This window comes from Pseudochaenichthys georgianus, unplaced genomic scaffold (assembly GCF_902827115.2).
Source record: "Pseudochaenichthys georgianus unplaced genomic scaffold, fPseGeo1.2 scaffold_1168_arrow_ctg1, whole genome shotgun sequence".
Lineage (NCBI taxonomy): Eukaryota > Metazoa > Chordata > Actinopteri > Perciformes > Channichthyidae > Pseudochaenichthys > Pseudochaenichthys georgianus.
Genome location: NW_027262109.1, coordinates 1 through 7,500, shown reverse-complemented (window position 1 = coordinate 7,500; position 7,500 = coordinate 1). Strand labels below are relative to the sequence as shown.

At 42.8% G+C, this 7,500-nt stretch overlaps 1 pseudogene; it reads right to left on the bottom strand.

Annotated features, from left to right (window-relative positions):
• The window catches only part of LOC117440746 (lysosomal cholesterol signaling protein-like), a 13,698-nt pseudogene extending 6,491 nt beyond the window's left edge, over positions 1-7,207 (bottom strand).
• Between the last annotated feature and the right edge of the window lie 293 nt (positions 7,208-7,500).

Below are 7,500 nucleotides of genomic sequence, written 5' to 3'. Positions count from 1 at the left end.
AGTTTGCCACGGCACAGAAGAACTGCAGCTCCAGGTAGAGTCTTCCTGGGTCTTTGTTGAACAGCCACCACAGACAGCTGGACAGGTTCTACACACACAGAGGAAGACAACTCACTTTGACTGGCATACAGACTCATTCCTGCACCGCTGTATATCAGAATCTATGTATGTATGATCCTCTCAAGGAAGGACGCAGTCATCAGTTACACAGTCACAAGATGGAGGAATACCGGTTCTTCGAGGGCAGTGTTTCTTTTTCATACCAAGGACCACCTGACTCCACAAATATCCAAAAACACATCGTTTTCTAGAACAGATTACAAATCGCCTGAAAGTCACAGTCACAAGATGGAGGAATGCCGGGTCTTGTAGGAAATCATACATCCTGTCATGTTCAAAATACTGAGTTTTTCTCTAAATCGGAAAAATCTGACTTTTTCTAAAAATGTTGACTTTTTTCTCAAAATCTGACTTTTACAAAAAAAATTGACTTTTTCTCAACATTTCAAAATTCTGACTTTTTCCTTAAAAATATGACTTTTTCTCCAAATTCTGACTTTTTCTCAAAATCACAAAACCCTGACTTTTACAAAAAATTCTGACTTTTACTAAAAAATCTGACTTTTACTCAAAATCTCAAAATTCTGACTTTTACTCAAAATCTGACTTTTACAAAATCTCACAATTCTGACTTTTGATAACAATTCTGACTTTTTCTCAGCATCTGGAAGCAGTCATCACATACAGAGCATCAAGTAGTTCCTGAGCAGTGTCCTTCACATGCTGATATCAAGAGAGGGGAGTCACACAGTCACAAGATGGAGGGAATAGAAAGCAGTATTCAATGTTTACTTCAATGCAGCTCCACGTCAGAAATGAGCATGCTTGATGTCTCTCTCCATAGAGGCTGAGTCATCATGTTAACCACATAGCTATCATCTGCCTCAAACAGTCCTGATGCTCTTCAAGGTCATCACACCATCCTGCCATGTTCACAGCTGCAGTTGGGACCCTTGTTAGCATGCTACTCTCATGTTGGAAGAGGGACACTCAGTATTTCCCCAACATGGTTTAAATGACTGTTTTCTCACCGCTAGCAGGCTGACGAACAGCAGCAGGCAGAGCAGAGCGTGTCTGACCGTCTGTTTGTCGTCAGTGGGCTGCAGCCCGGGGGGGGGGCAGGTTCAGCGGCTGCTCAGAGGAGGAGCTCGGCAGCCCGTCAAACAGCGCCCCACTGTGGCCTGGAGAGGGAAAGAAACATAAGTTAAAGGTCACCTATTGTGCAAAATCCACTTCTTCATGTCTCTTCTACATCAACATGTGTCCCTCTCTTCTCCATGTCTCTTCTACATCAACATGGTCCCCCTCTTCTTCATGTCTCTTCTACATCACATGTGTCCCCTCTTCTCCATGTATCTTCTACATCAACAGGTGTCCCCTCTTCTTCCATGTCTCTTCTACATCAACATGTGTCCCCGTCTTCATGTCTCTTCTACATAACATGTGTCCCCTCTTCTCCATGTCTCTTCTACATCAACATGTGTCCCCTCTGCTCCATGTCTCTTCTACATCAACATGTGTCCCCTCTTTCTTCATGTCTCTTCTACATCAAACATGTGTTCCCCTCTTCTTCATGTCTCTTCTACATCAACATGTGTCCCCTCTTCTCCATGTCTCTGCTACATCAACATGTGTCCCCTCTTCTTCATGTCTCTTCTACATCAACATGTGTCCCCTCTTCTCCATGTCTCTTCTACATCAACATGTGTCCCCTCTTCTTCATGTCTCTTCTACATCAACATGTGTCCCCTCTTCTCCATGTCTCTTCTACATCAACATGTGTCCCCTCTTCTCATGTCTCTTCTACATCAACATGTGTCCCCTCTTCTCCATGTCTCTTCTACATCAACATGTGTCCCCTCTTCTCCATGTCTCTTCTACATCAACATGTGTCCCCTCTTCTCCATGTCTCTTCTACATCAAACATGTGGTCCCCTCTTCTTCATGTCTCTTCTACATCAACATGTGTCCCTCTTTCTTACCCAAAGACTGCAAAGCTTTTATTGCACTTTGAAAATGTGTATATGTTTACGAGGAATGTGTTGTTATTCATATGTGTTACCTGTGCCGTTGGACAGCTTCTGTCTCAGTGCTGGCTATCATGTCAGGGATTGGCTGGAGAGGAGAGAAACCGTGGGGCTCTGAAAACACAACAGAAGACAACACCATATTTTAAGTTTGTCCTGCACAATTATTCAAAAACCACAATATGGACCAAGGCAGTACTTCAATTAGCACGATGCAAAATATTTGTTTTTTAATTAACTGTTGCGGTGCTGCAGAGGTACCCTGCCATATACAATTGCATTTACAGACCTACAAAACATATTTGTTTGGTACAGACCCTCTCAGATATCCCACCATTATCATTTAATATATATTTTTTTATTATAATGACGCAAAAATAACCAATCCCTCCTCCATACTCCTTTTTATAAGGGCCAATACAAAAACAACAAGAGACGTACAACATTCAGCAGAAGACAACACACAAGCATTCATACTTCAATATGCAGATACAGTTCAAGTGCAGGAATATATCGGTTTAAGTACAATAAATGTTTGAATGCGTCTTACCCTGAGTTGGAACTGTAGGCCGGTGAGGTAATCGTCCCTTGTTGCTGTTTTGTTGTTGTTGTTGTGGATCTTCCAGGCCACCGTTGGTCCTGGGCTCTTCGCTGAGGCCCGTCACAGCGGCTCTGTCAGGGCCTCGTAGCCGCCCTGCTCCCTCTCCCCCTGGCTGAGCCCCATCAGAGAGATGGCTCCGAGCAGCAGGCTGACCGCCAGCACCACCGTGGAGCTGATCATCTGAGGAGAGGACACAGGATATGAGTTCATGCACTACTTACGTTTCTTCTTTCTTTATTATACAGGCTACAGACACAAAACATGGACATTACAACAACAACAAGAGACATTCCTATCTCAGACAAAAACAAATGAAATACAGTCAGTTGGTCACTTCAACATGTCATAAACAGTTGACAGTCCCATATCATCAAAAGCATGTATGATTCCTTTTATCCCACTCTTCCCTACAGCTGATTGTTCCCCGTGTCATGGTGTGTCGAGCCACCCTTGATTCTTTGTGGCAATCATCCTCTCCAAAATAAATGGTGTTTTTAATCTACTTAACTGCAGGTCCGCTGCAGCTCTGACTACTTTTAAATCCAGACTAAAGACTTTCTTTTTGCCGCTGCTTTTAATTGAACTATTCACATCTTAAACTGCACTGTAACTTTTATCCATGTACTTTTTTCTTTTAATGTTTCTTTTATTAGCTTTTCTTTTTAATGACTGATTTTAAATGCCATTTTCTGAATGTCTTTCGTTTTTTGTAAAGCACTTTGAATTGCTTTGTGTTGAAAGGTGCTATATAAATAAACTTGCCTTGCCTACTTTTCACACACCTTCAATTCAGATTTCTCCTTCATTGAGCTTTAAAAAGAAGTATTCATCAACTGTGTCCTCATGCAAAGCCCAAACAAAAGACCAAAGGGAGTGAATGCAAAATCAATATAAAGTGTCTTAAGACAATTTTGATTCTCAGTCCAGTCTTGCAACGTATGGTCAATAAAAAAATAAATGCATCTGGTCTTCCTCTTCCTCCTCACAGAATCTACAAATTGGCGACGGTTCGATATTAAAAGTGTCGAGTTGAGGTCTTCAGTTGGAAGATTCTTGAATAGGAATCAATTGTTGTTTTGTATATGGTTCTAAAAAAAATTCCAGGGTATCAGAATATTAAATTCTTCTTCCCAGAAAGAACAGACCGCATGAGGAAAAGCAGTAAGGCCCTTGCTCTGTGATTATAACTTATTTTATTTATTTTCATTTTTGATAGCCGTTTCTGACTTCTCGTGTGAGGTGTACAGACCTGATGTCGGTTTCCATCTTTTTTTAATTTACGTTCCAGTTAGTTGGAATAGCTGAAAGCAGCTGGTTAAGTGACGGAAATCACATATCTGACCAAACATACAGCGAAAACACTGATATGAAATTAAATTACCTGTGCTATCTACTGCAGTAAATCATTCATGGAAAATAATTCCTTTTCTCAGGAGACTTTCCCATACTACTTACGTTTCTTTATTATAAGTGTTGGGGAATAATTAGCTTAGGTAATTCAAACCTTCGACACAGTTCATCATTTTCTCCTCTCAACTGTCTCCTTGCCCACGGCACAGGTCTACCACCTTGGGTATATCTGCTATCTCTCTTAAGGGGGAGGAGCTTAGGTGTTTCTGCTATCTCTCTTAAGGGGGAGGAGCTTAGGTATTTCTGCTATCTCTCCTAAGGGGAGGAGCTTAGGTATTTCTGCTATCTCTCTTAAGGGGGAGGAGCTTAGGTATTTCTGCTATCTCTCTTAAGGGGGAGGAGCTTAGGTATTGCTGCTATCTCTCTTAAGGGGGAGGAGCTTAGGTATTGCTGCTATCTCTCCTAAGGGGAGGAGCTTAGGTATTTCTGCTATCTCTCTTAAGGGGGAGGAGCTTAGGTATTTCTGCTATCTCTCCTAAGGGGGAGGAGCTTAGGTATTGCTGCTATCTCTCTTAAGGAGGCGCAGCTTGGGCGCATTGTTGTTGCCAGTCTATGACCGAGCACAAGCCGCCATGAGGTCGTTTACCGTTCAGGGACGAAGGCTTTCCTATGGAAGAGAGCTCGAGTGAGATTCAGGGTCCATTGCTTTAGTCTCACTGATGAAGAATGTTGATTATTACACTCCCAACTAGTTAAAACCTCGAGCTGCAGAAAGAGTTCTTCAGCATTGGTTTGGAAACCGTTGTGTCAACTCGTGACTCCAAATAAACCGTCAGTGTTTGCCATCAAAGCTCCAGCTCTCCTCGTGTCTCTCTGAGTCCTGTTTCCAATTGCTTCAGAAGTTTCCATCACAATAAGTACAAGTTAAGAGACAAGACACGTCACGGGCCACGGTCTGACCACACGGTTGAGATGCCACCATCAATTCTGAGGGTTCTCCTCTCTGGTAGGAGGTGTCAACTAACATTCTTCAATAGTTAGACTAAACAGCTGAGGGACACAACTTTGTTGTTGCTTATGGCTCGGAGTCATCTGAGTGAGCGAGCTGTGTGTGTGTATGTGTGGTATGTGTCAGAGGGCAAAGCAGGACATGCAGGGCAAATGATTCCCTGACACATTTGAATAGGGACTATGTCAGTATCTCAGGGTTAGGGACTTGGCTTGGGAAACAGATGGTCACCGTTTCAAGTCCTAGTATTATGTATTTATTTCAACAAGGACCTTGCATACAAATACATTCATCTCAGAAAAGAGAAGAGATGCCAGATTACAGATAATGGCTCATGTGCATCTGCAGTCCTGAGGCAGGGTACATAGCAATCAACAAACACTCAAACATGGCATCATGCTATCACACACACAATTATAAACATGGCAACATGTGTAGCTGAAGGTGTGCCAGTTTCACTTCCTGGGACCCTCCTGGTTTTGCATGTGTGTACTTGTACTGTATATACTCACAGTAGAACTTTTGTGGGATTAATAAAAGCATGTTTTCTTCAGAAAGAAATGAGAAGACAGACGTCAAAACAGAACCAACCTGAGCTCATACCGTAAAGAAGGCAGAGTCGATAGAATCAAGTCCTTTCTCCTAATAACAGAAGACCGCCCACCAATCAGGAAGGGAACCCTACACACACACACACACACACACACACACACACACACACACACACACACACACACCACACACACACACACACACACACACACCACACACACACACACACACACACACACACACACACACACACACACACACACACCACACACACACACACACACAGCACACACACACACACCACACACACACACACACACACACACACACACACACACACACACACACCACACACACACACACACACACACACACACACACACACACACACACACACACACACACACATTTTATCTCAATCAACATAAATAACTGTGGCACAAGTACACTTTTACAAACCAATAGAGTGTATAAGTATGTATATACAAAGTAGTGAGGAGTCTTGACTTACCCCCAACCCAAAGCCATGAATATTCCTGGTCTGAGTCTCAGCAGATCATTCTTGTTTGTCAGAGCGAGACACAGAGGGATTAAACCTGAAAAAAAAGAAAAACAAATGTGAACACCAGCGGGTGTACACGCATGCATTATAATCAGGATGAAGTCTAATGGAGTCTTACTGACGGAAACGGCATCCATACATCCCTGGACCTCATGTCAAGCTGTCTGCAAGTGTTTGCGAGTGTGTACATGCTGGTGTGTGAGGGGGTTTGCAATAAAAGAGATTCTTATTATCTGTGATGGTAACCGTTTAATATCTAAATATTCTTAAAAGTTGAATATAGGTTGAAATAGTATTCTGTTCACCTGTCCAGATGTAGGTGCTGTACAGAGAGCCGTAGAGCAGACTGAAGGTGAGGATCTTTCCCAGCAGATTGTCCTCTTGTGTCGCCAGGAAGTTCCACAGGATCATACTGACACACACCAAAAACTACACAAGTACACAAGTGAATATGAGGAGCCATTGTTATGTCTGTTTAACATCACGTGCTGTACACGACTTGATATCAATGTTGTGTTTATAAAGTACTTGAGATGTGACTGACCTGAGCGAGGAAGAGATTTAAGGCAAAGAGGTGAGGGAGTCTGTTGAACTTCCTGCTCAGCAACATCACCACGATGGTCCAAACCTGAGGGGCGACACAGGCGCACACATATTCATTATGTGTGTGTGTGTGTGTGTGTGGTGTGTGTGTGTGTGTGTGTGTGTGTGGTTGTGTGATGTGTGTGTGTGTGTGTGTGTGTGTGTGTGTGTAGTGTGTGTGTGTGTGTGTGTGTGTGTGTGTGTGGTGTGTGTGTGTGTGTGTGTGTGGTGTGTGTGGTGTGTGTGTGTGTGTGAGACATGTTTTTGCATTTTTATTCATAGTCGTATTTTAGATTCACACACTCACCAGTGCTAGCAGGCTAACGATGCTAATGTTGAAGCTAACGTTCTGCAGTTCAGTCACCAGGGGGGGCGGGGGTCCATCAGAGGGATCGTTAGTAACCATGCCGACACGTAGATGATGGAGCCGACAGAAACGTACTGATCACCATCCCGGATGTTACCTGAGGAACGGGAAAGGGAGGGGAAGATCAAAATACGTTTTTTCATACATCTTAATAATTTACCCCAACATGTGCAGTACTGAAGGGAAAGAATGTCAAAATGTAATACCTTGGAAAATGCCGTTTAATACTTTTAATAGTCTTAATTTTCGCTAAATTTATTTATCAACTCGTATACTTTTAAGACCCCCGCGGACACCCTGCTACGTGAAGCACGTTGATGGCCTCGGTGTTTTAAAATGTGCTATACAAATAACTCATACCGTGAACCTTGTAACATTTAAGCCATTGTT